Source organism: Chrysemys picta, chromosome 5, assembly GCF_011386835.1.
Source record: "Chrysemys picta bellii isolate R12L10 chromosome 5, ASM1138683v2, whole genome shotgun sequence".
In the NCBI taxonomy this organism is placed as follows: Eukaryota; Metazoa; Chordata; order Testudines; family Emydidae; genus Chrysemys; species Chrysemys picta.
The window spans coordinates 74,084,064-74,106,264 of record NC_088795.1 but is presented as its reverse complement, the minus strand read 5'-3'; the positions used below and the strand labels follow the sequence as shown (position 1 = coordinate 74,106,264).

The 22,201-nt window shown below is 40.5% G+C and overlaps 1 protein-coding gene across 17 annotated transcripts in view; it reads left to right on the top strand.

Moving 5' to 3' along the window:
- HAND2 (heart and neural crest derivatives expressed 2) overlaps window positions 1-20,970 on the top strand; it is a 43,317-nt gene extending 22,347 nt beyond the window's left edge. For 5 of the 17 annotated variants that reach the window (XM_065596612.1, XM_065596613.1, XM_065596615.1 and 2 more), the window contains one exon: window positions 480-799. The gene's annotated coding sequence lies outside the window, so the exon portion shown is untranslated. Of the gene's footprint in view, window positions 1-479; window positions 800-18,360; window positions 18,452-19,175; window positions 19,279-20,056; window positions 20,145-20,770 lie in introns of those variants that run through there. The other 12 variants (XM_065596603.1, XM_065596602.1, XM_065596606.1 and 9 more) reach the window with 6 other exon arrangements.
- The last annotated feature ends 1,231 nt before the right edge of the window (window positions 20,971-22,201 follow it).

Genomic DNA, 22,201 nt, shown 5'->3' with positions numbered 1-22,201 from the left:
AGCAACATTTGATTTACTTTGTAACTGCTTGCATTGCTTAATGTTTGTCTTATGCATACTAGAAACGCTTTAATATCTAACTACATTTTTTGGTACTTTAGGAAGGAGAGACCAAGGTTTCGGTTTTGTGTAATCACAAGCTCTGGCAAATCTAGTGGAAACAACGTTTCATTATAATGCAGAAAAGATCAGAAACTACTACGTTAGCATACATTAATGAGCCTCTAGCTCTCTCCATTAGATAAAATACATCCGATTGCAGTGGGTAATGTTCAATCGCATGTTTGCCAGAAATCCACCAATTTCTTTGGCTGACTGGGAACTACATTCTTAGCTTTTCAGATGTCATCACTACCAGACAGAGAAAAACAAACAGAGGAAAAGAGCTGTACCAAAGGCGTCAGCTCTGAAACACGCAGCCATTTTATTTGGATTCTGTATTGTTGGGAAACCAATAAAGTGAAATTTATCTCCTGCAGCTCCAGCTGGACCATGATTTGCTGTATTCTCTGCACAGTGTATGCTGCCTGCCCACTCTCTGCCACTCTGTGCAAGGCTCAGAAGCAACCAGCAGGTTGACTTGAGTGAACTCGGGCGCCATCCACTGTCTTCTTTCTACTGGGCAAACTAGGCAAGGGAAACTGTTTGGCAACCGGATTTAGATTAATACCGTGGATAAATTTGCCATTAATTGCCCTCCGGAGAGGGAGTTTTCAATGTAATTATAATTTATGGATTGTAATAATCACTCGAGGGTGACCATATCTGTTAATGGCTAATTAAATTAGATCATATTTGAGATATTTGTCTGGTGTTTATATTTCGGACTGTTCTCACTTTTTAAATACATGTAGTTTCACAATGCAAATCTTTTAAAGAGCATAACCGGAGAGTGGCTAGAGAGGAGGAGGAGGAAAGGTGATAAACCACTGATTTGGGTACACACATGTTTTATTTCTTTTGTTCGGATGAGAACTGATGTTTATCCATTTGTATCCATGATGATTTCGGTGTGATTTTAGGGTTTTGGAGTGATTTTTTCTCAATTGTAAGGACACATTTAAACATGGGAACGCACTACATAATATCTTCGCATCCAACCTTAAAGCGACGCTTTCAAAGCGAGGGGAAAGGCAATGAGTCGGTGACAAGGCAATCAACACGTCTGGACAAGGGCAGGACAAGCGATTCTTGACAGGGGCACAGAGGCACAGGTGTAGAGGGGTGAAGGACAGGCTGGGGGGAGAGGGATTCAGCATCAGGAACCAGGGATTGTCGGGGAATGTAGCAACAAATACAACTAACTGTTCTGAACCTAGTCACTGGACTTCTTCACATTAGTGGACAAGTTGGTGTTTCCACCTGAATTACAGAGCAAAGAGCGTCCGATCTCTTACAGCATACAGTTGGGTATCCGTGGTTTAAAGATGGGAGAGTCCGATCTTTTACAGCATACAGTTGGGTATCCGTGGTTTAAAGATCTCAGTGACATAACTTTATATAAACGGATTAATCACGCCCACGGAAACTTAACTTATAAGCATACGGTTTATTACTAAACACACATAAAAACTGCCTTCCTCTCTCTCTCTCTCGCCATTTCTAATGACATATAACTGGCGTTGTAATGAAGATTAATATGCTGTTTCCACAAACTGATGACATATTTTTCAGATATAAAATGATATAATTGCACTAAACACCAGCCGCAAACCAAAATACACGTTTTCCGACCAAAAAAGCACATAATTATGTGGTTCAGCTGCAACCCACACTAAATGTACATCAATATAGGCTAAGGATTTTCCTTCTTAAAGAATTTATTGTCATGAGGTTTCGTCTTTACTTCACTCAGCACCGTCATTATCTGATCATGGATTTCTCTCTGACACTCAAAGCAGTTCAAGTTGAATCCGAATTTTGAATCGGGTTTTGGTGGTGTTTGCTTTTAAGAACTCAATCTAAACTAGCGATCCACTTCCACAAACGGACACGTTCTTTGTTCCAGGATCACTGGCAATAAATAGAAGTTTTTCTACTACCTCTAACGCGGCGTAAAACACGATGACCATATTTTCCACCATCCGATCCGGATTCCTCCGGGTAGGGAAGGAACTGGCTCTGGATATCTGCTTCTGCTTGGCTATTCCCAGGAGCTGCTCTGGGTCATTAGTTTCGAGCTCCAGATAGCTCTGAATCATTTTCTTTTGGATGGTGGTTTTAATTAACTTTCTGCAAGCTGGAGTTCAGGCTTCTGATATATTGAAATGAAGGAGGGAGTTAAAAGCCCGGTTTGTCTGCCACTAGCTTAATAACGTTTAGTGTGTTGTTAGTGTAAAAAAAATCAGGACCCGTATTAATACTGAACCCCTGGAAAAATAGGAGTCCTTTGTCTACCCCACCCCATTTCTCCGGACATGTGTACTGTCTCTTCTAACTGTGCATTTCACAAAGTTGTTTCCGGGATATTAATATTAGAATTCCCGATCCCGAAAATGATCACACCTGCAGCTTTAGCTAGATCCCGGTCAGGGGAAAACCCTGCTCATTTGCGGGAGTCATTTATAAGGGCACAAACCAGCTCAGATTTCGTTTCCCCTAGTCTCACTCCCGATATAAAATCATAGCGTATAAATTAGCCCTTTCCTGGCCAGTATTGCACCTATCCCCTGCAGCTGCTGCTGGCACAGAGGTGCTGACTGCACGCGGGATGTCGCATAGCTGACCCAGATCTGCCTCTTAACGCCAAATTATATTGGCACCATAATATTGGCATTCTTGCACTTACCAGGGCCTTCAACTGCACCTTTCCCTCTGGAGAACGTAGGCGGGGAAGGAACAAGGTGTCTGTCTGCAAATGGGAAGGGATGCTTCAACCTGCCTATCTTGGAAAATCTCCACTTTCCCATATTATGTCAAATTCATATTACTCTTCACACCCTGTTAAGAATTCACGCCTTGGAAACTGCTAAATGCTTCCAGCCACACAGGTACCTCCCTCCAGTGAGTCAGCCAGCCCAGCGCCTCTTTCACTCCTGATTAATTAGAACCGTTCGGTGGAGGTTTGGATTTTAGCACATTAGCTGTGTTCAGAACTGAACAAGGAATCGCTCTACCGTTGGAAATTCCTCAGATTCTTCCTGCTTCGGTTCACACATCAGGCCTACTTCTGTCACTGCTCGTGGGTACATCCTTTTCGGGGAAAATTTGGGACCGCTTTCAGAGCTGCACCAGTTTAATAGTTCGGATGCCAGCCATTTGGCGTTAAGAGGCAGATCTGGGTCAGCTATACGACATCCCGCGTGCAGTCAGCACCTCTGTGCCAGCAGCAGCTGCAGGGGATAGTCGTGGGCGGAGGGGGAGGACAGAGACCGATCAAAGGAGATTTGGAGGCAACAAACAGTAAATGGAGTTGCAGAGCTGCATTGAAACTAACACACCTTGTATTTTATAGGTTTGGTCTAGGATTTTACTTCATCCTTGAGCGTGAAGCACTGGAAAAGGAACTGGGGTGTGGCCTGAGGCTGTTGCAATGAAATCAAGAGCAGCTTTGCCATTAACTTAAATGAAACAGAACAGAGCCCTAGATTTTCCATGTACCTGTTTAGCCTGTGAGGTTTTGAAGAGGTCACATCTTCGCGTGTATTTTCAACCTTGTTGGTTTAGCATTATTGCCTTGAAAGGAAAACAGTCATTTTCGACACCAACTCTTGCATCTGGATAGAAAACAAGTCAGAATACTTTTGGTATTCTGGTGAGATTAATATGAAGCTAACTGATAATGGCACTTTCACTGAAAGGTTAGTGCAAAAGAATATTAATTTCTCAATATAATACTGTATCACCTTCGTTATTAATGTGAAATCTTGCCCAGTAGAGGATACTCGATGCTCTGCTGCACTTGCACACACTGCTCATTCAGATCATGTGTTAAACTGAAACAAGACATTTCATTCTGTAGCAAAATCTCCCGCCCTCTCATCGGACAGTTTTAAAACAAAAAAAAACTAAAGAACTTTGGCCCTCAGTTACACCAAGTGCAATCATATGGTTCCTGTCTTGCGTTCCGAGTGGTTAGCAAGGCGTTTGACTGAAGGCAGATTGTTAAAATATTATAATCTTTGAGAAGGAAGGTTTTTTCTCACCTGTTTGTTTAGGGGGAGGTGAGATGGGTGGAAGGGGCGGTTTTGCAGTCCTCACAATTAGAAGTTCAGAATACAGATGCGTGACGTACGATTGTCCACCATATTTCTGGACCCAAAAGCTTCAGGTAAATAGACGTACTTAAAACTCGGGCTGTTGTTTCCAACCTGAAATAAAACATTGGATTTTCATCTCGTGGTTCTAAGCAAGTGCCCCGACAAATTGCGGTTTTTAAAAGCCTTATTTTCAGTCTGGCACTAGCATTATGCACAAGTCCCAGATAATGGCCCATTCGAGCCTATCCTGGGGCAGATCCTCAGTTGGTGTAACTGGTCATAGCTCCATTGATTTCTGCCTTCCCTCCCTTCATCATCCACACAATACCCATCCACCACCATCACCACCCCCAACATACACACACATACACAAACACTTTCTTGGAATCACAGTTCTCCACCCATTATCGCTTGAGTGATCTCCAGCTCTGGTCAAAACCCGTCAGTTTGTTAGACGATTAAAAAACAGAACAAACAATGCTCTAAATTTGACTTTATTTGATTTCTTAAAATTACCAGAAGTGTTCAGCCTCCTTTATGTAACGTTTGTGCGCGTTGGGGAAATCCTAAAATTGGCCGTCCAGTCAATAATCACTAGAAACATGATGAGATGCACGTTTCTGGTTGATTAGCTATTTTACAATTAATTAATACTTCGATATTATATGGATTTATTCATAACGGGGCAAGTGCGTGTGTGCGTGAGAGAGAGAATTTTTGGTTATTGTTTTAAGGTTTCAGTTTAATAAATATGACTAAGAGAATAGTACACTTCAAGACTTTTCACCGCCATTTCAAAGCATAATTTTGTCAGTATTGATACTATACAATTTTAAAGGAGTTTGAAATATTTGTAAGCTATACATGCATTGTGCATTTTCGACATTTGGTTTCAGTTTTTCCTATTTCACGCAGGAGTACACCAAAGTCCTGATCTTGCATTTCTTCACAATGAGGACAACTTTTGGGTGCACAGAAAATGCAGGAACTGGCAAGCCCCTAAATAACTGGTTACAGGTCATTTTTTAGGATGCTAACGTCTTTAGGAGCATGCCACAATTGCATAGTTTGCCTAATTTCACAGCGAAGATTTACACACACACACACACAGGAAAGGTTTCAGAGTAGCAGCCGTGTTAGTCTGTATCTGCAAAAAGAACAGGAGTACTTGTGGCACCTTAGAGACTAACAAATTTATTTGAGCATAAGCTTTCGTGGGCTAAAACCTACTTAATACATGGACCATGACAACGGTAATAGTGGTTGTTCTGTTAACTGTACATCGCACTTGCATATTACAGGTATCATCTGGTATCCCAAACCTGGCATTAACCAAGCTAAACTAACTCTCATCTGAACTGCAGCCCTGCTACAAAATATCTTACTCCGACATGCTAGCGATTACATTTTTATTGTTGTTATAGTGCTGAAAAAAAGCAGTGTCTAGATGAGAAAATAAAAATATGCCCACTCCTTTACAATTTCCTCTTTTTAAAGTGCCATGGTTACTACAACAAAACAATACAAAACCAAATAGAAAACGGGACCCCCTCTCCCAAGCCCCAAACAATCAGATTATGTATCAAGTCCCACTCCAAACCTTCCATTAGCTGACCGGAGGATTTCATGAATAGGGCCATATAATTTCTACCCATCACTTTAGTATGTGAAAGCCTCGCAATCTTAGATGTAGTTGTCCTCATAATACCCCTGTGAGGTAGGAAAATGCTACTATCCTCATTTTATAGACAAGGAACTGAGGTACAAAGAGGCTAAGTGACTGTCCCGGGGTCACACAAGAAGACTGTAACAGCCTTTCAGTAACAGCTGGAAAAAAAGTTGTTCATATTTAACATGAACTCACCATTACTAAGGACTGGCTGGAGTTGGAAAAAACCTTCGTCTTGGGCCTAATCCAAAGCCAATAGGAGTCTTTCCATTGGCTTCAGTGAGCTTTGGATCAGGGTCTAATGGCACTCTTAGGTTCTCCTTAAAGACGTAAAACAAAATAGAGTAATTGTTAAAGCATAAATAAAAGGGGAGTTTCAGCCTAGACCCTGCGGCCCTTAGTCAGGCAAACGTTCCCCTGAAACCTCCGGGAAATTATGTTTGTTTTACTCCAGCAATTTGGACTAATCGCCAAAGTAAACCCAGCAGGATTTGGCCCGGAAGGAGGTTTGCCTCATTAAGGAGTGCAGGATGAGACGATGGGCAATATAACTAGTATTCCTGTTCCCAGAGATAACATTTCACAGCTCAGTGAAATAGACCCTACTTTTTTATTTTTAACCATCGAACCGCATTTTATTTACACTTCACAACTCCATATATTTCCCCTCACCCCCCCCCCATTATTGGTTTAATATGATATTTGCCCTCTGTGAAATCAAACTTAATTCCTCAGATCAGCCTAGTGACATGCAACGGGTGTCTAATTGGACGGCACTTATTATACACCGAATAATTCTGCATTTCTAATTATTTCGTTATTCATCCATGAAAACCTGTGTAGTGACCAATTGTCTTGAATCAGGTCCAAGCCACATTGCAGTGCATTGTTGAGGTTCTGTTCGTGAGGCACAGTAGTGAGATCTGCGTGAGGTTTGCATTGTGTAGCTTAGGCTTGAGAGAGGCTCATTGGTTGTGGTGGTTTATGGGGCCAGTTAGAGGACAACCTATATCAAGCGTTTTGATACTAAAATTGACAACTGTCTTGTATTGTCTTTTGAAATAATGCACTGCTTTTCAAAGTGCTACTGTAACCGCCCGTGTTCCATCCACAGAAATATCTGTATCAATTGGCTAGGTACCATTATTTTTCTCCACTAAGTGAAATCTTACCTCTTTCATTTCTTCAAAGGTCAAGTCCTAATTATGGAGGATCACTTTTCAAATGCAATGTCTTGCTTTGCTTCAGGCCTAAACCAGAGACCGTGGAAGGACAGATATAAAGTATACACTCTCAAAGGCTTATCAAGTCTTTACTGCATGGCATCCTATATTTAAAAATGAACTCCAGTTCATAGCAGTTTTGTAGAGTTTATTTATCTGTAGAGTTCTAAGCATATTTACATCAGACATGAAGACCTTCACAAAAGCTGAATTCCTCCCATCTGATGCCGAATACTTTTTTAAAAAGTGAAATAAGATATGGATTAAAAAGAAACACAGCCAAGATGAAGTTGTCAAATGTATTATTTTTACAGTGAATTTTACAGATTATTATTTAACGTATCAAGTACTTTGGCAACTGTTAGAATCGTAAAAAAAGAACCCCCCTCGGAATCTGAGAACTAAAGAGCGGTAATATAATTTTCTGGGATAAATAACATGAAATCATAGGAACTGGCTAATCTGCAGATGTTCAGTAAGTATCCAAAATGCTCCAATATGTATTCCAAATGTGACGGCGATAAATGCGCCCACCAGTCAATGTGTATTTTTATTTTTTGGCTTCTTTTGATACACATTGTAACTTTGGACTTCCAGAAGCTACACACTTTTATGGAGAAGCGAATTTCCGCCATTGTCTTTACTATTAAACAAGAATCAGAGGCACATGACCTTTGCCATTCTTAGCTCTTTCCTGGATTATTACTATATTCGACTCTTTTCCTTTGAATTGTTTTGTAATCAGTAAATTGGAATTAACCATTTCCTTATTCTAATTAGTTATATTGCGTGTGACTTTTTAATACCTGTGAGATTTGTAGGGTATAAAGTGTGCGCACACTGAAGACATCTTGCGATCAGAGAGGCTACTTTTTGTACTAGAAAGTAAACAAAATAAGCACTTAAAATACATAGGTTTTTCCAGCCTTGTTCCTTGATTGTGAGCTGGTGGGCTTGGTCTTCATCGTGCTGCCTGAATCCAAGCAGCCGTACACATTTTTTGTAATTAGGAAAGGATGTCACAAGGACTGTTGTTTTGGGAGCCTCGGGAGTCTGCAAATCTCTGGGCTGGATATTGCTCCAAACCAATATGGTAAAGAGAATTAAAAATGGAGCTCACAGCCGCCAAAATTCTACGCATCTCTTTGAAACAGATCAAATAATTACGTTTGCAAGCCAAATGTTTCTTCAACTTCATGGGGTGCTTAGGAGAGAGAAGAGAAAATTAAACTCCAGTTTCAGGACAGGGGCTACTGTGCAGGCCTTTTCCCACTCTCATTGAAAGCAGAAATCCCATGGACTTCAATGGGAGGATCGGGCCCTACATACGTGCTGGCGCATCCTTAGGTGGATTTTAAATGCCTACATGACATTAGGAAGTGGGACCAACGTGACTATAGCAACACTTCAGACATTAGTAAGTAAGTATATTCATAAATCACATTTTCCCCTAGCTGAGGTTCTACACGTTTTTAAGGTGTATTTTTATTCAGGAATTTAATGGTCGCTTTACAGAACTTTATCGAATACATGAAATGCTTTCAAGTATCAGAGGGGTAGCCGTGTTAGTCTGAATCTGTAAAAAGCAACAGAGGGTCCTGTGGCACCTTTGAGACTAACAGAAGTATTGGGATGCAAGACATCTGAAGAAGTGAGGTTCTTACCCACGAAAGCTTATGCTCCAATACTTCTCAAAGGTGCCAGAGGACCCTCTGTTGCTTTTTATGAAATGCTTTCGACAGGTTTCCCAAAAACTCTTCATACATTTGGGCCGGATCCAAAGAACGCTGAAGTCACCTAGAAGACTGAACAGGCTTTGGATCAAGCCCCTTATTCACAGGATTCTGAACACAAATGGGGTTTAATTCTGCAAACCATATATTGCTTGAAGCGGTCAGGATTTCCAAACAAGGTAGTTTAAACTCCTATTGCATTGGAAGGAGGCTGTGTAATGTTAAAACCCCAATTTAATAAAATACACAGTTTATGAGGCAGGATTATTCACTCAAAACTCCCAGTGAAGTCCGCGGGACTTTCACATGTGTGCTGAATACAGGATTGAGGGTTATTTGTTAGTGAGACAATGGGAGTTTTGCTATTGATTTGGTAGAGGGATAAATGGGCCCTATTTCTTTTCTCACACTGGTATGAGGACCCGCTCCTGACGTTTTTATTCAGGCAAGAATCATGTAGAAGTCTGCGTGATGTTTGCTTGAGTAGGCACTGCAGGAAATGGCCCAAAGTTATTATAAATAGCAACATTTCAGTAGAGGGATGAGTGGGGAACAAACATTTTTGTAACAGGCAAATGGATTGTGTAATTAGATGGTTTCCTGTGCAGTGCATTACACATGAAAATGGTGATGAATATAACTTTTTACTCTGGATTTTTTTTAAAGCGTTCCATTGCCACTAATAGCTAGATGTCATTTAAAATTATAGTTTGCAAAATTCACAAGAATGTGCTACAAAGTAGTTGTTTTCAACACTCTTTTAAATAAGAGCAAATACACTATTTACGCCAACGTCTTCATTCACTAGCTTCTTCTGCCTACACTGCGCTCACGAATCCAAGCTGAGGAGTGAAAAAAGTCATATGTCTATTTTAACAATCTCCCAAAAGATCACAGTGTAAATTTACTAGATCGTCTGTTCCAATCCTGAATTGGACACATAATAAAAAGAAACTTTTTCCCCTGTAGATTTCTTACATGAAAAGCCAACTACAGCCGCAAAGCAAAGCAGACAGGGCCGTTTCGAGCCGAAGGTGGAAATCCCAGTGAGTTTGTGGTTACAGGCTGTGGGGCGCGTTCCCAATAGTGAGTGGAAGGTTTTTAAAGAGGCCTTTCAGTGTAGAGATGGAGGCTGTATTTCCTATCTAGTAAACAGCTTAGGATTTAGCCCGAGAAAATTTCGCAAATATTTCAGCTGCGTGCCCTTTGGGAAAACACTTGGATCCCCTTGGCAGCACCAACTCTTGAACCAGATCTGCTCAGCTACATCCCGACTAGAGTCAATAAAGTAAAATCCCCTGAGCAGCCCGGAAAGCAGTGAGTCCAGGTACTAATATTTCAGTCCCAACCTCACCACCTTTCAATTAAAGAGGAAACAGCTGCGTTTGAAGCAAGGAGCATGGGAACGCGCTTCTTTCTGTCATAATACTCTCCTGGATCGCGAAAAAGCTGAGGAGGGGCTCGTAATGAGGAAGGAGTCTCAGGCCCAGCTGATACTGCCAGTGCGCAGAGCGGTGGGACAACTGGCGCGACGCTCTTGGCTCTCCTCGTCCTTTTTATCGTTTCGGGTGGTTAAGCTCCTCTCGATCCTGCTCTTATTGTAGTCGACGGGAGTTTAGCAATGGATTTCATTGGGAACTGGATCCGGCCCAGTGACTTTACGTTCAGAAAAACATCAAAGAGTGAGTGATAGGCAATGTGGAACACACATGGGAAGCTCAAAAGCCTTTTCTACCAAAACGTGTTTCGCAGTGTTTTTCTGTTCTTCTCTCTCCACCCCTCGCCCCCCCCCCACTTTACAATGGGAAGGGAGAGGGCTCTAGATACAATGATACGGTAGCGGGGCTGTTCACAGACAAGAGACAGAGAGAAAACCCTTCAGCAAAAGCATTTGCATTAACTGAGCAGGGGAATGTGGGGAGGAAGTGCCAGTTTCCTTTCTTCCTCTCCGGGACATACATACCAACAGTGAAACCCAGTGAACGGAGAGGACAGATTATCAACCGGTAATAATCATCAAACATGGTGACTTATTACCTTGTTGGATCCCTTTGGATATAACCAGTCTCCACCTTGACCCAGTACTAGTCCCCACCCAGCAGTCAGCAACACCAGCCAGTCCTCAAGCTAGCATCGGCCCCCAAATACAGCACCCTCAACCAGCCTGACACCCAACACCAGCACGCGGACCAGCAGCCAGCACTCCATGCCCTGATACCCCACCAGCTCCTGATGGAACCTGATAGCCCTATACCCAGCTCTAGCAACCCCAGGAGACCTAAACCTACCCCACCTATCTATCCCACAGCAACAGTCCCGCCAGCACCCCCACTCAGCACCAATATATGACCCACAGTTACTTGTCATGACCCACAACCTATTGCAGGATTAGGATGGGCCGTGGTAAAAAACTGCAGGGGGCTTTTGGGATTCCACGTGGAACAAGAACCCCCAGTTTGAATGGTCACAAATAAAATTACTTCAGAAATTCCTCTTATAGAAACATAAAGATTAAAGTTGCATTTCAGTATGGAACTGGGGATCCGTATTGACATAATAAAAGCACCAGTATTTCAACTAGCATTTGTTATATTGACCCTATAGATCATATTAAGTGTATTGGAAGGGAAAGCTAGTGTATTTGTTTTGCTGTAAGTCTGAGATATGGTAGTTGGAATAGATCACTAGAAACCCAATTGTCTTTGATCTGAGGCCCCAGTATTCCAAACACCTCCTCCACACATGCTTTCACTTCCAGCAGTGAATGTCTCTCTGAAGTCATTGAGATTGTTCACCTGCTTAAAGATAAGCACCTGTGTAAGTATTTGCATCATAGGGGGCCTTTGAGACTATAGCTATATTCCTTGATATAATCTAAAAGAAAGGCAGAACCTGCACTCCTTTATATACCACTGAAGCAAATAGGAGTTTGACTTGACTAAGGAATGGCAAATGGGGCCCAGAAGCCTTAACTAAAAGCAATTTGAATAAAATCTTCCCTCTGTATATGATACATAGCCTGTCAAATATATTTAAGTACATATTATAAAAGTCTGGGATTGGTGCTGAAAATGCAAATCTCATCTCTTTAGCAGTTTCCTCGAATATCTACAGCTACTCAATATAGGAGGTCTTAGGAGACAAATGAAAGGAAGGGAAGAAACTTAGAATTATGGTCAATTCATTTAATGTCCACAATATTAACCTGCCCTCTGTAAAATTAACCACACAATATGTAATCATTCATAATGAACAGAATTGTCTTGACTTTTAAAAGACTTTTCTCATTAAAAAAATCCTTGTAAAAATGTTATTGATCTTAATATGCAGAAAAAAATCATAGCCAGCAACTCTTTAATAGTCTATGTCATTTTTTATTAAACATTTAGAGATTTTCAGAACAGGATTCAGTGATTTTATAGTGGATTGATGAGGTTTGGCAGAATATTAAAATGTTTAAAGTTATAGCTTTGAAGAGGTTTCTTTATGTTTCTGCATTAATAGAAACATCATTTACAAGGGAAAATATTTTCTTCTGTTTCACTAAAATCTTCCACAAGGGCCTCATCCTATTTCCTCCACTTGAGCCAATGGGAGTTTTGCCATTGACTTCAAAGAGAACAGAAGGGAGCCCCAATTTTGGAAGAAATGGCCAGCAAAAATTGGGCCTCTTCCTCACGGAGTAGTATCATTGAAGCTAGCACTATATTGCACTTACTGCAGTTTCAGTAAGTGTTCCAGGCCTGTGATACTCAATTTTAGCCAAAACAGTTTTAGAGTATGTACCAACCAACTTGGCATTTCACCTTTGGGGCAATATATTTGTAGCAATTTTAAATATTTGTTTAAAATCTTTATTCTAATCTCTGCACTATCCAAAAACTAGAAGTCAGATTTACCAGCAAGCGTATGTTTCTGCATGATAAACAGGGAGCCCCCTGAAGTTATCAGCTAATAGCTTAATGGACACCCGGGCCTCATAAAAAGGACTGAGAGAAACCTGAGTGAGGTGGAACCACAAGCAGGCAGGAGAATGAAAAGAGCTGTATAAATGCTAAGTAGTATCATAATCTCCAATATTATCCCCAGTTGTTTAGATATTCTATAGTAAAGAGTTAATGCTGACACAGCAGAACACTGTTCTTACGCTTTGTTGCTCTGGCTTTTCTGGCAATGTCATTATCAGACTCCCTAGCATTTCCTTCAATTTTTGGGTGTCTGATCTATTTAATGCAGTTTATCTTGTGTCCTTCACCCTGAGAAGTGGAGTTTTTTTGTGGAATGGTTTTTAGTCTGCTTTGATACAGGATTTAGGATTATCATTTTGAAACATGTACACTCATCCATAAATTTTCCAGGCCCTATAACCAGAGATTCCTAAATTAACCTACTACAGTATGACCCCATCTACCATGTGCTCTGCATGTCCTGTATGGTACTAAATTATTTTTGCTTCCAGTGAAATTATTGGGCCTGATTCTCTTCTCAGTTATGCTGGTATAAAGCAGAAGTGACTCCAGCAAAGTCAACATTGTTACACTAACATAATTAGTGAAAGTAAGAAATGAACCAGGCTCATGGAGTCCATCCCTTGTAGGAGTGGATCCATATTGAGCACATTTAGATTGGGGGATTTAGCCATGTGTTAATAGAAGGCAGGAAGAAGGAAAATGAGGCAAACATACCAGATAGCATAAGAAATGGTGCCCAGGGGATTACAATTGTATACTAAGGAGTACATATCCATATATTAGTAATAGTTATAAGGTAATGAGTTTATCTGATGTAGCCTGAGTGTATTATACACTGGAGGAATAGGGTTGGTTCTTCCAGTATTGCATTTCTGTAGAGAAGAATTTATTTGAGGCTGTATCTAATAGGTAGGGCCCTATCAAATTCAGGGTCCATTTTGGTCAATTTCACGGTCATAGGATTTTAAAAATCATAAATTTCATGATTTCAGATATTTGAATCGGAAATTTCATGATGCTGTAACTGGTAGATGTCCTGACTGACAAGGGTGTTGTGGGGGGTTACAAGGTTATTGTAGGGGTGTCACAGTATTGCCACCCTTACTTCTGCACTGCTGCTGCTGGCAGTGCTGTCTTCAGAGCCGGGCAGCCAGAGAGAAGTGACTGCTGGCTGGGAGCCCAGCTCTGAAGGCAGTGCTGCCACCATGGTATGGTATTGCCACCTTTACTTCTGTGCTGTTGCCTTCAGAGCTGGGCGGTTGGCCAGCAACTGCTGCTTTCCGACCACCCAACTCTGAAGGCAGTGCAGAAGTAAGGTTGGCAATACCATGACCTTCTTACAATAAGCTTGCAACTCCCACACAACCGCTTTTTGGGTCGGGACCCTCAGTTTGTGAAACACTGTTTTCCCCCTTGAAATCTGTATAGTATAGGGTAAAAATACATAAAAGACCAGATTTCACAATCCGGGGTGCATTTTTCTCAGCCATGAATTTGGTAGGGCCCTACTAATAGGAGAGTCTGATGGCCCTAATCACCTCTTGCACCCTATATTATAACTTAAAATACAAGCTAGCACAAGCTCCCAACTACCAGTTTAATGACAAAGATCACAACCAAGTTTTCTTGGGTTGTACAATTTCAAGTATCAGCTTATTTGTTTCACATTTAAAAACTGGGTTTTTTTCCATAAGTACAGAATGCCAGCAGGAAAAGAACACAATATAAGCATGATATCCTGTGATCAGATTAATCCATGTGCAGAATAAACTCTTAGATGATGAGATCTTTTAATATCCTTTTCCGTATTGGACTTTTTGTTTGGATGCGGTTTTCCTGATGTGTTCTAGTAACATGTTTAGTTAATTTATACCGTGTGTGTGGGTATGGTTAGACAGTTATAGATATAAAAGTTATATCTACAGACTCACATCCATCCATACACTCATGCATAGTGTCTGTCTGCCAGTCCTAATTAAGTAAGTGTGAAATCTCCCACAGCAGAATTGGGCAGTGAAGTAGGTTTGAAAGAATGCTCTAGATCCTGTTGACTTTACAAATGGAGATAGCAACTTCAGTCACTGATGAGGGACGATAGGATCCAAAGAGTGAATTTCAAGTTTAAAGTCACTTTTACAACAACAGCAATAACAGCAGTTCCAGCCTATTTCAACTAAATGTCTTCTCTTTTTTCCAAAAAGGATAGTTATTACCATCTAAATGACTGTCAAACAAGGGGGTGGGGGAAAGGAGGCTCCTTTTAAATACTCTGTCCAGCTAATGGTAAAGGGAAGAAGGAATGTTGTTAAAATAAAAACCTTACTTAATACTTTACATTCCAACCAACTGGTCCTACTTTTTGGTATCTTTAATAAAAGGATTTTTAATGGTGTATTTGCCATGGTACTAAGCAGGCTGAGGTCTCTGTATGCCAAGCCCCACACTTCGTTTAAAATTGTTTAATGTTGGACAGTGACTGGGTTATGTTAACCTTTAGCTTACATAATGCATCTAAATTAATACAACAGGAATCACAAATTCAAGGCAGTGATTGCAAAGCCCACAGATCTGATGAAGATGCCAACAAGAAGGGTGAAGGTAGGAACAGCTCAGGGAAGTGGTGGAAGGAACAGTCCTTAGCCTCCTAAAAAAGGCTCTCTGAGCTGGAACCCAAAGGAGAGGGCAGGCCTGGGCTCCTCTATCTCTCCTGCAGACCAAGAGGTAAAGCACAGGCATCAAGAGTAAAAGAGGCCAAGAACTCTGACTTCGAGACAGAGACTGAGGGAGAGCTTACAGGCCATTAGATTTTTGGCTTGTTCTTTGGACTTTTTGGTTTCCCCTGGAAGGGGACTGGACTGAGATGTGACCTGGTCAGAGAGGTAGGCCATGGAAGCAGCAGACTGTTGTGGAACCAGGATGGATAAAAGGGGTGCTGGAATGCAGAAACCCTGGAATACCACATCCCAACATGAGGAGGCACTCTGTAGTTAAGAGGCAAAGGACAACAGGTGGCCAGGATTCCATACCCATAATGAGATGCATTTACTGCGGGGGATATGAGCAGGTAAAGAAGTACCCTCACAGCATTGCAAGGAATGTGGCAAGCTGAACGATTTAGCAGTGTATGCAAAAGCAGAGGAAGGTCCCAGAAAGATTGTCAGACCTTTACAAGAAGGGGATGGCATATCAGACAGTGGTGATGATATTATGACTCTCTCTTTGAGTCCAAGAACATATCAGGTTCAGGCTGTCAGAACTGGAAAACCACAAGGGACAATGCCAACCTCTGTGTCTGCAACAATGTTAACAAAATGGTCAGTGCAATTTCAGTTTGATAGCAGGGCCTCTTGCACTCTGAATAGGGAAGTGTTATTTACCCCTTCACATAACGCAAGAACTAGGCATTACATAATGAAATTAATGGGCAGCAGGTTTAAAACAAAAGGAAGTACTTCTTCTCACAATACGGAGTCAGCCTGTGGAACTTATTGCCAGGAAATGTTGTGAAGGCCAAAAGTATAACTGGGTTTAAAAAAAAATTAGATATATTCATGGAGCATACTTCGATCAATGGCTATTAGCCAAGATGGTCAGGGATGGAACCCTATGGTCTGGGTGTCCCTAAGACTTTGACTGGCAGGAGCTGGGACTTGATGACAGGAGATGGATCATTTGAAATCGCCCTGTTCTGTCCATTGCCTCGGAAGCATCTAGCCACCGTCAGAGACAGGATACAACCCTAGATGGATCATTGGTCTGACCCAGTATGGCTGCTTTTATGTGATTCCACAGGGTGAATTGGATTCAAACCCACCCTAAGAGTTCAGGTGCAATTTAACAGTGGGACTATTGGAAAATGCGGGAGCAAATTTCTTTACCTTCAAGTAAAAGGAGTAGGGCTGTCAATTAATCACAGTTAACTCACGTGATTTACTCAAAAAAATTAACTGCGATTAAAAAAATTAATCGCGATTAATCACACTGTTAAACAATAGAATACCAATTTAATATTTATTATTACATACTTTTGGATCTTTTTCTACATTTTCAAATATATTGATTTCTATTACAACGCATAATACAAGGTGTACAGTGCTCACTTTATATTACTTTTGATTACAAATATTTGCACTGTAAAAATGATAAAATAAATAGTATTTTTCAATTCACTTCATACAAGTACTGTAGTGCAATCTCTTTATCGTGAAAGTGTAACTTACAAATGTAGATTTTTTTTTGTTACATAACTGCACTCAAAAACAAAACAATGTAAAACTTTAGAGCCTACAAGTCTACTCAGTCCTACTATTTGTTCAGCCAATTGTTAAGAGAAACAAGTTTAACAACATTTACGGGAGATACTGCTGACTGCTTCTTATTTACAATGTCACCTGAAAGTGAGAACAGGCACTCACATGGCACTGTTGTAGCCGGCATCGCAAGATATTTACTTGCCAGATATGCTAAACATTCATATGCCCCTTTGTGCTTCAGCCACCATTCCAGAGAACATGCTTCCATGCTGATGATGCTCGTTAAAAAAATAATGTGTTAATTAAATTTGTGACTGAACTACTTCGGGGAGAATTGTATGTCTGGTTCTGTTTTACCCGTAGTGTGCCATATATTTCATGTTATAGCAGGCTTGAATGATGACCCAGCACATGTTCGTTTTAAGAACACTTTCACAGCAGATTTGACAGTATGCAAAGAAGGTACCAATGTGAGATTTCTAAGGATAGATACAGCACTCAACCCAAGGTGTAAGAATCTGAAGTGCCGTCCAAAATCTGAGCGGGACGAGGGGTGGAGCATGCTTTCAGATGTCTTAAAAGAGCAACACTCTGATGCAGAAACTACAGAACCTGAATGACCAAAAAAGAAAATCAACCTTTTGGTGGTGGCATCTGTCTCAGATGATGAAAATGAACATGCATCGGTCCACTCTGCTTTGGATCGTTATCGAGCAGAATCCATCATCAGCCTGGATGCATGTATTCTGGAATGGTGGTTGACGCATGAAGGGACATATACATCTTTAGCGCATCTCTAACTCAGCTATGTGCTAGCAATCTTAAAGGGACAGGGGCAGGGGTCATCTCTTTTCAACGTTAAAATATTTGTAAAATAGTGAACATGTATCATGATCAGTGAAACTGGAGTCAAAGTGCCCATGTTCCCTGAAGGGATAACTATTGACATGACACCAGGAAAACAGGGAACCCCAAGCGTCTGACTAGAAGCAGCTCAGCCACGTGGACAGAGCAGTCCAAAGGGCTTAATAAAGTTCCACTTGTTCTACATAAACTGCATTCAGCTTTACCCTCTGCTAAAGAAACATCCTAGGCAGGTAAGTGAGGAAGGGCATGATTTCCATATATTTCATCTTGAAATATAAATGTAATTTACTTTGCAGTATTGGGATTTTCAAAAGTGTTCATCATTGGCCTAACTCTGCTCTCATTGAAGCCAACTGGAGCTTTACCATTGATTTCAATGGGAGCAGAGTTAGGCCTATAGTGTGCACTCTTGAAAATCCCACACGATCCTTTTTTTGTTTTACAGGTTTGCTATTAGATCCAACAGCTGAGATGACTAAAGAAACAACACATCTAAAAACTGGGTCGCATCAAAGGATCATGGTGTTGCCCTCATGGTGATGCTGCCTATTATAGGCTCCATATGTTCTGATGCTGTAGCTTTTATATACTGCGTAATGTCCAGACTCTTCTTGGATGTTCATACTAAAATAATTTGCACCCAAGGAGAATGAAAAGAATCACAGAATGTTGTACACTGTTGTCCTTACTTGCAAAAACAAGGACTGTAGAATCAGGCCTAGCAAGTTAAGGAAAGACCATTAATAACTGAATATTTTCTTTTGAAAAATGACAAAACCAAGAGATGATGCTTTAAGGTTAATAAACATGAACAATTTTAATACCAAATGTGAAAAATGCAAAATTGCTTTAATAACATTTAAAAACTAAAAAATATGATACGTTCTCCTCGTAAGTCGTTAAAAGGAAAATTCAAAGTCCTACATTCCTTGGCTTACATTGTAGCTCTTTTCAAATTAATGACATTTTGTGTGTTTTTAAATTTACAATTTTGTATTTTAAAAAAAATCACAAATTCCACTATGTTTTGTATTGTAGATGTCCCAATAACTGTAATATAAGCTGGTAAATGAAATCTGCTCATAATAAATATTGTACTGTAAAATCCAATGCATGCAATGTAAAGGTTCCAGTTCTGTATCTTTTGAAATCAATAACAAAACTTGTAAGATTAGGAAAGTAATATGATTTATTTTATTTAATAAAATTAATCCTCATGTCATTCACATCGTTTGCCTTATTCTATTTATTGTTCCATAGATAAGGTGTCTATTGCAATATCAGCTGTCACACACTGAAAACGGATACTGCTATTAGTAATTTGCAAAGGAAAATCTACACATTTTTTGCAGTTTGATTTCTGGTGAGTGCTGTCTATGGAATAAATAGACCAAACAAATATAAACAACACAGGAAATCCATAAAAAAATTCCTGAATTTATTTCAGATGTCACATAGCCACATGTATTCATATAAACTATGAATTCAGATGGTTTTCTGGTAAGTAATAAACTTTCCACATTAACCTCCTTTTTAACCAAACATATATTACTTTACAAGTGTTATGCCAACTAAGCCAAGTGGCGGTTCTTAGTAAATTAGCATAATTGGATTCGTTTGAAATGGTAAGGTAGGATAACTCTTGGTTTGGGGAAAATTGTGTTTCTAATTAAACTGTAAGGGAATGGGTTGCAGTTTAATATGTTGATTTTTAATGTCAAAGTTTGCTAATATCCTTTTTTATTATCCTACCTTTTCCTCATGAGCTGAGTGGCAATACATGAAAAAAACTATCAATTGGATAAAGTTACAAACAGCTGCAGCACAAATCTTGTGTCAGCAGCTCTGTAGAAAATTAAACTGTGTCTGATGGGGGAGGGGAACACACGCAGTCTGTATTTTGCTCCAGTAATGACTAATTTTTGTACTAATGTCAATTTTTTCATTGGAATAGGAACAATCCTCTACCTTCAGTAAATTTACAACATCCTAGCAGAGTCTTGTGAATTAAGTCAAGTTTTTCCCTTCATTTTATTATCCAGAATAAAATGCCATAGCTTTTAAATATATATGGACAAAGATGTTTGTATTTTCCCATGCATAAATGTATATAACAGAGTGGGTATTCTGTATCTATATAGCTCTGAATATACGGGATTGGATTTTCAGAAGTGGTCAGTGCTGGCCCTCATGTACTTTGATGGGAGTAGACTTAAGTCAACATTGTGGGTAGGCATTTTCAAAAGCACTCAATATGTATGTATATATAGTACAGTATACAAAAACTGTTAAAATAAAGTCTGGTCTAGGGCCCAATATTTGCTGTACAAGGGAAGGCTAGATTTGGGAGCCCAGGTGTACTGCCCCTGTAAAGTCCCGAGCCCAGCTCCATGGGAACACTCTGAACAGTAATGTGTAAAGGGACAAAGAGAGCGTGGCTAGAGGATGTATGAATTTTCTGCTCCTCTAACCCATGTAGGGTACATTGGGGCTGCAGAGGCTATGGGTTTTGAGATCAGTGGGGAGGTATTTATTTGCCCTAACCCCCCAAAAGGTACCCAACACACAGCTTATTACTAAAAATGGGTGGTGGACTTCTGAATTTTATCCCTGCCCCTGGGTGTGCTGAATCTGTGCATTCACTAAACACTCTGGCCCTGTCCTCATCCCAGCCAGCAGTGCTCATTGTGTGGGCTGTGCTAGCCATCTCCAAACACCTCATCAGAAAAGGGATTGAATAGATAATATAAACCCCAGTTACTAAAGCCAATCATTAGAATCTGTTGGCTCAATCATCATTGTGTTTGACTGGCTTCATACGTGACTCCTTTCCATTTCCTCCCTCTCTACAACAGCTCCTGCAACACCACCAGTCTTCAGATGTGTAACATGGATTGTACCCACTTCAAACAATCTAAAACCTCATTTATAATTTTTCATACAAGGGGCCTCACTTTAAAACAAGTGCTGCAGGCAAGAAGGTATGTGGCACACATCTTCGGTTCCCTTGGTGGACAAGAAAGGACTACAACACAAACACATCTAATGTGATAAGGTAAGAGAAGAAGTGAGAAAGCTTACAGGAATCCAAATTGTCCAGACACTAGAAAAATTAAAACACCCAAATCTAGGCTCAACAGAGCATGGAAATATGATGAAAAGCAGGGCTATTATTTTCAGTGAGTTTATAGATACATATGCAAATAGAATAAAACTAGGAACATATTAAAGGGATCTGACTGAGTAGCATTAGAAGAAAGCATCTGCAAATGGAACTGGTAAAAGTAAGAAAGGGGATTCTAGGTGCAGATCAAGATTCCTGCACCAAACCCTTTCGTGGACTACAGCCACTTCTTCGGATGTATATAGAGTGGAATATATATTGAGGAGATATATATACACACATACAGAGAGCATAAACAGGTGGGAGTTGTCTTACCAACTCTGAGAGGCCAATTAAGTAAGAGGAAAAAAAACTTTTGAAGTGATAATCAAGATAGCCCAGTACAGACAGTTTGATAAGAAGTGTGAGAATACTTACAAGGGGAGATAGATTCAATGTTTGTAATGGCTCAGCCATTCCCAGTCCTTATTCAATCCTGAGTTGATTGTGTCTAGTTTGCATATCAATTCCAGCTCAGCAGTCTCTCGTTGGAGTCTGTTTTTGAAGTTTTTCTGTTGTAATATAGCCACCCGCAGGTCTGTCATAGAATGACCAGACAGGTTAAAGTGTTCTCCCACTGGTTTTTGAGTATTATGATTCCTGATGTCAGATTTGTGTCCATTAATTCTTTTGCGTAGAGACTGTCCGGTTTGGCCAATGTACATGGCAGAGGGGCATTGATGGCACATGATGGCATATATCACATTGGTAGATGTGCAGGTGAACGAGCCCCTGATGGTATGGCTGATGTGATTAGGTCCTATGATGATGTCACTTGAATAGATATGTGGACAGAGTTGGCATCGGGCTTTGTTACAAGGATAGGTTCCTGGGTCAGTGGTTTTGTTCAGTGATGTGTGGTTGCTGGTGAGTATTTGATTTAGGTTGGGGGGTTGTCTGTAAGCGAGGACAGGTCTGTCTCCCAAGATCTATCTCCTCAATATTTATTCCACTCTATATGCATCCGAAGAAGTGGGCTGTAGTCCACGAAAGCTTATGCTCTAATAAATTTGTTAGTCTCTAAGGTGCCACAAGTACTCCTGTTCTTTTTGCGGATACAGACTAACACCGCCGCTGCTCTGAAAACTGGGGGTTGAATAGATAATAGAACAGACTGGCCCCT